This window comes from Aegilops tauschii, chromosome 2, assembly GCF_002575655.3.
Source record: "Aegilops tauschii subsp. strangulata cultivar AL8/78 chromosome 2, Aet v6.0, whole genome shotgun sequence".
NCBI lineage: Eukaryota > Viridiplantae > Streptophyta > Magnoliopsida > Poales > Poaceae > Aegilops > Aegilops tauschii.
The window spans coordinates 629,548,770-629,559,002 of NC_053036.3; the positions used below are offsets into that span (position 1 = coordinate 629,548,770).

A 10,233-nucleotide genomic window follows, 5' to 3' on the forward strand; every position below is an offset into this window, starting at 1 on the left:
AAATGAGTTGAACCCATTCACGGTGCCAAAATCGCGAAAATGTAGCTTATTTAGGTGTACAAATGTGTGCCATTTTTCTGTAGAGAGAGGAGGAGGAAGAACACAGCAGAAAGAGCCACGAGAGAAGAATAATGGAGGAAGGAGAGGATATGGGCGGGCAGGGAGAAGAAATAATGCATGAAAGAGAGAAGGAGAGGATAAGGGCGGGCTGGCCAGCGCGCGTCAGGTCGGCCGCACCCTGTCGGCCACTAGGTGGCCGATCGGCGGGCAGGACGCCGACAGGGGCACACCACGCCGACAGGCCGCTGCCTCCCCCCTCGCGACGTGGCACGACCAACCACAGGCCGCCGCGTGGCTGCCCGGCCTGCAGTCGGCCTCCTGATAGCCGATCGGCCTGCTGTGGGCCGACTGGGCTCAGTCGGCCTGCAGTGGGCCGACGGTGTATTATTCTTGTAAATTCTTTTTTCTACGTATTATTTCTGTAATTTTTTTTAAAATGTATTATTTAAATTTTTTTAGCATGGTTTAGTGGGTGTTGTCTTTTCTATGCTTGCTAGTTCAATCGCTTCTCAGTATTCATCTGATTTCTGTGAGTTACCTTCTAGTTGTTGTGACTTCTCCTTCATGTCTGATCTCCGGTGGGCGTGTTTTGTTTTTGAAGAAATTTTGGCATCAAATGGAAGTGTTTCTGAAGGTACCACACATGAACCCCATTTTCTTCGACTTCGACAATTTGTGCCAGAGCTGCATGATGGAATGGCTATAGGTCTAATGGTAACATGCCAGCTTTGTTGAAAGTGTGAAAAAATCATGCATAGAAGACAACACTGAGTCATTTGAAAGCAGTGCACTTGCCCATTTAGAGTAGAAGAAAAGGCATATTCAAATCTCCAACTTAATTGTTCCTGTAACTTATGCTCCTGGGTTGTTGGTTGCACCTTCATACTATCTAGTCTAGGATTAGCACCAAACCTTCCTACTTGATGCTTTGAATTATCGGTGAATTGCACAGTGCAAAATAGCCTTGTCAGGCCCGATAGGAGGCCAAGAACAAGAGCGATTTCTCCAAAAATGAGTTTACCTACTGTTTGGTAGTGTTTTTTTATTGTATTTATTGCCTATTATGTTGGGTGTTTTTCTTTCTATTTCTTTTCTTCCGTCGGTTTTCCTCATGTTTTTACCTATTTATACATATTTTCTTTATTTTAAAAAGTAGTTCAAATATTTTAAAATTTAAGAATATTTTGTAAAAATGCACGAGTACATTTAAAAATTCAGAAAGTTTTTAAAATTTGAGGATACCTTTTGGAACCGTGATACACTTTTTTTTTACTAGTAATCGTGCACGTGCAAATGCCTGTATTATTGATTGGAAAATCATCATGTTTCCTATGAAAAATATATATCAACAAAACAAACAAAAATATTTATGTATTAACATAAGAGAGGCAATAAAGATGTTTAAGAATGTTGTAATACAAAAAAAAATGGTACGACTAGAACTCCAGCGAACATATTTGTCATCAATTATTGTAGGTGGTTACCAATTTCAATTCCTTCAACCAAACATCCATCTCATTATATGGCTTATAGAGTCTAAATAAACATTACTATTTCAAAATTACATAGCAGTGAGAGAGAGCTCACACGTCTACAAAGATTGCAGGCATTGGCAGCAGTATCGGAACTTGCCTCTTTGACGCCGATTGTTTGGGGGTACTTGCTGGGATCACTTGTACCCTTGGCAGTGGGAGCACTTGTTCCCTTGGCAGTGCCAGCTCTGCAACTTGTGAAGCCTCCAACAATCGCAAATCTTGCAGTAACACGGGTGAACGTCGTCGCACCTGCAGCTTCTGCATGTGGTGCTTTCTAGCGATCAGTGTAGACCATGGCACTGGAGGGCCCATGCCAGCGATGATTGTACTTTGAGGGGAATGGCCTGACCACGGGGAGGAGTTCTGGGCAGCCCAAGTGCCTGGGAGAGCGCTGCCACTGTTACAGCACTTCCCGGCTTGCTGGTGTCGCGTAGAAGCCTAAGGCGAAGTTTGGCCGCACTAAACCAGGAGGAAGGTTCAGTGGCTTGTCTATTTCGTACCTGTTTTCAGATCCATGTGGGGGCCTTGCTGGGGTTTTGCACTCTCATTTTTGAGTCCAACACCACCTTACATCAGAGAAAATTCAGTTGAGCATATCATTATTTTCTTTTTTACATTGCTAGTATAATCATACTTAGTCGTAGTGTCACACAGGACGAAGACTTCCTGATTTTGACTAATTGACTGATTGCCAAAAAGAAGATGTTGTGTCTTTAGCACAACAGAAGCTGAACAATTTATTCCAGTTCTATAGGATTTTCTGTTGTGTAACTGGTGACAAAACAACTGAATGATAACTAAAAAAATGTCAAGATAAAATGTCAATCTGAGATGTGCCAATTTGTTTATCAAAAGTGAGTTGCAAGGAAGAACTGGTTATCGAAGATGCACATGCATAAAAGTTTCAGGTGATATTTCCATTCTCAGTGAACCAAGGAAATAAAGTAGAAAAGGACTCTTGTGTGTCATGTGTGCACAACCAACATATGGAAGATCAATGTAATTCAGGAAGACCAACATATGGAAGACCAATGTAGTTCATAGATAGTCATTGAACAAGAGGGCAAAATTTTAGTTCAAAGCTAGCCTGATATATAAATGCATGCTAATTAAAAAGGCACAACTCTTAACCCATCTTCATTAATTCCACTGCTAGAGCAAATTAGAACGTAACTTTGCATTATAAATTCATTTTCTAAGAAAGACATTTTCATCACTATGCCGTGTTTTTAAAAGTACCACTGCTCAAAGGTTAGAATCTAAGAAAACAATGCTTAAGTTGTCATGCTCTCAGGAACCACTCTTTTTTGGTACATGTGCAAGGTGGACTGCAAGTTGCTTTATAGAAATAATAGATGTAATTAATCTATAGATTTGTTGTTTAGTATAATTATACTACGATATGCTTACCCATTTTGACTTATCAATTCCTAAACACATAGTATTAGCTATAAAACCAAAACACTCGACCTTCCAGGGTTGCAATGGAGAAACAAAGGGAAGTTCACCATCATTCATGGATGTCTTTTGTCATGTTCTTCGACAGGCTTAAGATCACCAATTCACCATGGATGCATGTCTGTCAGGCATGCAAACAACAAGTCGGCCAAGAGAATAAATGTGTTGGTTGTAGGAAAGATAAATCATAACACAAGAAAACTGTGGATACATGTATTGACTAATGTCATTAGGAGCGTGACCAGCAGCAAAATAATATCAAAGGGATAAGCCTGAACGGAATTGAAATGCACTACATTTTCTAAAACTATACAAATGCCAAAGCACATAATTAATCCGCTCATAAATATAAAAAGCAACAACCTGCTACATGCATAGATATTAAGGACCAAACTTGGCCATCGACAAGGAATTGACTCACAAGACATATAATGACATCAATGAGACCAAGGCACGTGTTTCAATCGCTTAAAGCATAGCATGGGGGCAAAAAAATTGGGGAAAAACAATGGTCAACAACTGAAAAGGGAATATCAAGTTCCAACCAAGTTTTTGGTTTCTTGTATTGAGAGTTTTAATGTATTGCACATTTGCACTATAAACTCAGAAATGGTCAGTATATCGACTCCGAGGATCTCAACTTCTACCCCACCTAGCACACAGAATTACCACCCTTACTCAGCTCAACTTCTCAAAAGGTCTCAACAGAATGCTTTACTAGGTAACTCAAGTAAAAGAATAACATTGAGAGGTTGTGGATTTTTATTTACTGAAAATTCAAGAAAACACGTCCTTGTTTTTTTTCGAAAGGGGGGACTCCCCGGCCTTTGCATCAGAACGATGCATGCGGCCATCTCATTAAACAAATAAATAGGTTCCAACAAGGTCTTAAAAACTCCAAAAGAAAATAAAAAAAGAGCTCACACAGAGCCAAAAGGGTTAGAAGACAAACTAGCCAAATAAAGGACGCCACAACCGGCTGGCAAAAGAGAGATAGGTAAACTAATTGCCCATCCTATTACATGACCGCCATCCAAACCGGTTGAAGATATCCCGAGCTACCATCTCCCAGCGGATAGATCCAGTAACCAAACGCTCCTTGGCCTCCGTCGGAGTGAGTAGCGACCAAGAACGGATCAACGCCGTGGCTCAGAAAATAACCTGCAAAAAATGAATGCGTGTTGTCCTGTTAAAAACCAAATCATTTATGCAATTCCAGAGTGCCCACAACAAGGCGCAAACTCCTACGCGAATATGTCTCACTAACTCGGGCTCTACCCTGTTAAGCCACATTCCAAATAACGTGTTGACATAACTCGGTGGAGTAATATTAAAAGCAATATGGACCGTCCGCCATAAAACTTTGGCTAGCGGACAATCAAGAAAAAGGTGTTTGATCGTCTCATCCCGATCACAGAAACTACACCTAGTAGGTCCTGTTCAATTACGCTTTGTCAAGTTGTCCTTGGTTAAAATAACTTGTTTATGGACAAACCACATAAACACTTTGATTTTCAAAGGAACTTTGACAGCCCAAACATGTTTGGAACTAGGAATCGAGCTTGAATTGATAACATCAACATACATTGATTTAACTGTAAATACTCCAGACGTAGTAAGCTTCCAGCGTAGTTCATCGGGTTGTTGAGAAAGCTGAACCTCCATCAGTCTGCTTACTAGACGGAGCCATTCTTCCCAACGACTGCCCACTAGCGCCCTTCTGAACTGAATATTAAGGGGGATAGATTGAAGTACCGTTGCAACAAACACCTCACGTCGTTGAACAATACGATACAAAGACGGGTATTGAATGGCCAAGGGTGTCTCTCCGAGCCAAGTATCCTCCCAGAATCGCGTACTAGCACCGTTACCAATAATAAACTTTGTCCTATTAAACAGGGATAGTTTAACTTTCATAAGCCCTTTCCAAAAGGGTGAGTCAGTCGGCCTTACTGTCACCTGAGACAAAGTTTTGGTTTGAAGATACTTGCTTCGGAGGATTTGCGCCCAAGTGGCATCAGTCCCACTTGATAACTTCCACAGCCACTTGCTGAGAAGACATCTGTTCTTAACTTCAAGATTTTCAATACCAAGACCCCCTTGGTCTTTCGGTCTACAGATGATATCCCATTTGGCTAGACGGTATTTTCTTTTTAGTTCATCACCCTGCCAAAAGAATCGTGATCGATAGAAGTCCAGTCTTTTCCTAACTCCAACTGGGACTTTCGAAGAACGACAAAAGAAACATAGGCATACTCGTGAGAACCGAATTTATCAGAATTAGTCGGCCTCCGTATGACATGAGCTTGTCCTTCCAGCAACTCAGTTTCTTTTCAAATCGGTCATCGATGCACTTCCATTCTCTGTTTGTCAGCTTACGATGGTGGATTGGTATTCCTAAGTATGTGAAAGGTAAAGCCCCCAAATCGCACCCAAAACACGTCCTTGTGATTATTTGAATAGCCCATGAGCCCTAATCTCACCCCTCCCTCTTGCACATGCCTCCCAACTCATTAAATTAGGTCTCTGCCTTTAGCTTTATCTCATTTTGGGTGTTCTGTATGACACAAAAAAGGAGTCAAATACTACCATAGCAAAACAAAATACAGAATGTCAAAATGACACCAACATAGAGTATATAGCAACATGTTAATATACACAGCATGATGTAGCAGCTATTGTGCTTTATTGTTCAGTAGACTATTATGGTAGAAGAAATTCAAGGAAGACTGAGCATACAAGAGACCCCATTATAGAACTCTGTAATACTGCAAAATGTATATGCAGCTGACACTGTCTTATAGTGAGACATAAAATAGTTACATTTAGCATTGTATGCATATTTCCTTCTGAAATACCTAGTATATCTCTATTCCATTAACTAAACATAACAACTCTGGATAGAAACACGCCTTGCCATATAGCTTGAAAACTCAAATACATGCCTCATCTCAACCCTGACCCTGAAACATGCAACAAAGAATTCAGATACATATCAGCTTTAGGAGGTGAAAACGCATGGCTCAATTCAGATTATCAATGTCCAAGCTCATGATAAACCAGGAAGAATCAAAACATAGCAACATACAATGTGATCAGCAAGAATTGTACCTCTTCCAGAAGTTTTTTTATCAGAGGTTAGTTGTATGTTGAAGTGAGAATGAACAACTTCACGACCAGACAAGATAACGCCCTTCTTCTGACAGTCGGGCATACCAACCTTGAGCACCCTTTGAATTTTCATTCCCATGAACATGAACTGGTGTGTTCGTCGAGGAACGTTCCCCCGTTGCGGACGGAGATGCGCCTGGATTATGATCCTCCACCTGTAAATAGAAATTTGTAACAAGAAACATATAGTCAATGTATCTGATGCAAGAGTACACTACCTCTACTTGGAGCACGTCACATATAGCTGAGCACATAAATGAAGGCCTGCATAAACTCTCAAGTATAGTTGTGCCTACTTTCGTGTCAGGAACCGTTGTCACTGTTCGCTTCTTGCATCGAACACTCATATCTTCGGTCTGATGGTTAGTACTCACCGAGGTTGCAGCCGTACATATACCTACGACACAAGATGAAAGGAAAGACATTACTGTTGATATAATTACCATTGATACAGTAGGCCCGAAGTTAACGAACGAACCATCATCGAGTGTGTTGGTTATGTTGCTCAAAGGGGTACGTTGCACACCCATCAAGGAAGAAGCAGGTGCTTGCGACACTTGCTCGTGGTTAGCTGTCTTCTTCGCTGCCGCCTTCTTTTCTTTGTATAATGTATGTCGCTTCTGGTGGTATTCCGCTCTTTTCTCATCGGACAGTCGGGCATACCAACTTTGAGCACCCTTTGATTTTTTTTTCTCGCAGATTTTGACACGTGGGATTTTCATTCCCATGAACATTAACTGGTGCGTTCGTCGGGTCTGTAAATGGGGAACGTTCCCCGGTTCCCGACAGAGAAGCGCCTGGATTATGATTGTCCATCTGTAAATAGAAATTTGTAACAAGAAACATATAGTTAATGGATCTGATGCAGGAGTACACTCCGTATATTTGGAACATGTCACATATAGCTGAGCACATAAATGAAGGTCTGGATAAACTCTCAATTATAGCTGTGCCTATTTTCATGTTTGGAACATAAGCAGAAGAAGGCATCTTCTCTTACATGATCACTCAAATTATCTTCAAGTATGAAATAAGCAGGAAGTCATGATTTGTTTTTGCTAAATGATCATCCAAGTTATCTTCCTGATGAAGCCATAAAGCAGAAAGCACCATGCTATTTGTAGAGATATATAGTCTATGCATACCATTATGCAGGTTTAAAAATTAATCACAAAAATTCACTGAATAGATCTATTTTCATTAATACAATATTGTCAGTGTCAAGCAACTGAAACACCATTATAGCACGTTCAAATAGTAGTAGAACAATCTGGAATAGTTGTGCTTCAAAACTCACAACTGAAACTAAAAGTTAACACATAAAAACAAAAAGTGAAGTAACAAATAGATGAAATCAATCAAACTCGGCCATGTTTTTTATTACTCAGCGTAAATTGTATAACATTCGTGCCTACGAAGGTGTATATTTTCTTGGGCATGTGGAAGGTGACACATAGTTGCCCCAATTTCTTTCCTGTCGCAGTAATAAGAGAATAATTCATGGCCGATCTTATACTTCATATAGAGACAATGTGTTTGAAGTCACTACTCGACCTCTTGAAGATAACAGGGAAGCTTGCGAATTGTATTAATCTAACAATTGAAGATGCATGGTGGCTCACGGGAGGATTCATCAGTTTGCATGCCCAGTAGGCAGCAACATCTGGGCCGGAGGCCTCGGCGTCGGTGTCGGCAGTCAGCAACCCCAACCCCAGGGCAGCCAGGAACCACAACACCGGCAGTCCCAGGCCGAGGCGTCGGGGGCGTGCTGCTAAGCCCCCCCTGCGGAGCTGCCGATCGACCGCCGGCGTCGGTCGCTCGGCCACCAGTGTCGGGGGCGTGTGCAGCCTCTGCTCACGGCGGCGTTTGGCCGTAGTCCCAGAAAAGCAGTGGGCGCCAACCCCCGGTCTGGTCCGCCAACGTCGGTCTGCTCACGTCGGTTGGCGGCGTGAAGGGGCGGTTGGGGCGTGAGCGGCGGTGGCGGGGCCGAGAGGTTGGCGGCAGGTGGTGCCGAGCAGTTGGCGAGAAGGGGGCGTGTGGATGGCGAGAAGTTGGAGAGAGACAAAGCGGTAGCGGGTTTCGTTACCGATATTTTTTGTTAGTAGAGATTTTAGGCCATTAGATCGTTTTAGACGGCTAACATGCTTAGTTGGACTCTAGGGGTAGTAGATATCTAACCTAGAGAACATTTTTCTATCATGAAAACTGTTTAAAATTTGTGAGCATTTTAAAAATTCATTGTATTTTCAAAATTCAGTGTTCTTAATATCCTTTTTACTGCAACCGATAATTTGAGAAAACCGAACATATGTAATGCAAATCGCTTGTACTGGATTATATAGGCCAGCCAGTCCGGAGTGTCGATGTAGGAGGCCAGCTACGGCCCACTCCGTGTGTTCAGGCTACACATCTCGCAGGGCTCAATTTTTATGTCGTCGGCTCACTCGCAGCAGCGCGCACACACAACCTCGTGCGAACTCCCACACCGCCGCTGCCGCCGCCGCCTGCACCGACGCCGGAGAGCGGTCGGAAGATGGCCTTGTCGGCGATCCCCGACAAGCTCCTGGCGGATATCTTCCTCCGCCTTCCCACCCCAGAGGACCTTATCCGCGCCTCCGCCGCCTGCGTCTCCTTCCGCCGTCTCGTCGCCAACCGCGCCTTCCTCCGGCGCTTCTGCAATCTCCACCCCGCGCCCCTCCTCGGCTTCCTCGACTACAGCGGCTTCCACCGCGCGGTACCGCCTCACCCCTCCGCCCGGCTGCCCGCGCCGTCGCCAAAGCTGCCGACTTCGACTTCGAGTTCCTCCCCGGGTCTTCCTTGGACTGGTCCATGCGGGAAGTCAGCGACGGCCGCGTCTTCCTTGACAGACCCAGCCGTCACGACGAGCTCGGATCCGTCTTCAAGGAGATGGTGGTGTGCGACCCCTTGCACCGGCAGTATCTCCTGCTCCCCCCGGTCCCCGGTGACCTAGCCATTTCGATCGTTGTCGCGCTCGCGACTGAAGGGCCGTGCTTCGGCGAATCCTTCCTCGCCCCTCCCGGCGACGACGAGGAGGCAGCTGCTACTACTGAGGGGACGTCATTCAGAGTGATCTGGATGATGCTGCTCAAAACTAAGCCGATGGCCGCTGTTTCTCTTCCTCCACAGGGCAATGGCGAGCCATTACATCCCTGATCCACATCGACTCGTTACCTGGCTTTGCGTTATCGACGTGGAAGTTTTGGTTCGTGTCGCGCCATTACGCACATGGTTGCTTCTACTGGGTTTCAGGTACCAGTGAAAAATTGCTCGTGCTTGACATCCGGACGTTGGAGTTCTCCATGGTTGACCACCCACCCTGTGCCAGACAACCGGGCGATGATGTGGCCATAGTGGAGGCAGGCCAAGGCATGACTGTGATGTTTGTGCCTAAACCTGACACAGATCGCCGTATTTATACCGTCTGGCGAAACAATGGTGGGAGTTCCACCCGGTGGCAGATGGAGAATGAGCCATTCTCGCTGGAATCTGGGTCCTTGATCAAGGGTGCGGTGGGTAGGCACTTGCTCCTATATTATGTCGGAAACTCGTCAGTCAAGCAAGGTTGTTACACGCGGGACGTCGACACATTTCAGCTCGAGAGGGTGTGTGGTTCATGTCCCCACCCATCAGAAGCATACTGCAACTTTCCACCATCGTTATTATCGTTGCCGACAGTGTCAAGTGGTAAACATTCATTTGCATGCTAGTTACCTTCTTCCTTTCATAGTTATCACTATCGCATAGATTGTCTGATGCTTGCTAGTTTATTATTGTGCTTAGTAATCATTATTTGCAAGGTTCAGTGGTTCTTCCCTTTTGTGCTTGTGACAAAGCTGATCAAGCTATTTTTCTGTTTTATTTTCCATCTTATGCCATCTTGTACACTAGGAGTAACTTTTTAGATGCATCATAAAACCGTAAAAAAGCACCGGATTGTTCAATACCTTTGACATGCCTTTAACCCTTTCTGCAACATGCATTGTTCTAT

General features: G+C 44.0%; 1 long non-coding RNA gene across 1 annotated transcript; it reads right to left on the bottom strand.

The window, feature by feature from the left end:
* Positions 1 to 5,666: 5,666 nt before the first annotated feature.
* Positions 5,667 to 7,612, bottom strand: LOC120974758 (uncharacterized). The gene is made up of 3 exons (XR_006671115.2): positions 6,521 to 7,612; positions 6,165 to 6,379; positions 5,667 to 6,016 (listed from the first exon to the last, which is right to left on the bottom strand). It is a non-coding gene; the product is annotated as an uncharacterized lncRNA (long non-coding RNA).
* Between the last annotated feature and the right edge of the window lie 2,621 nt (positions 7,613 to 10,233).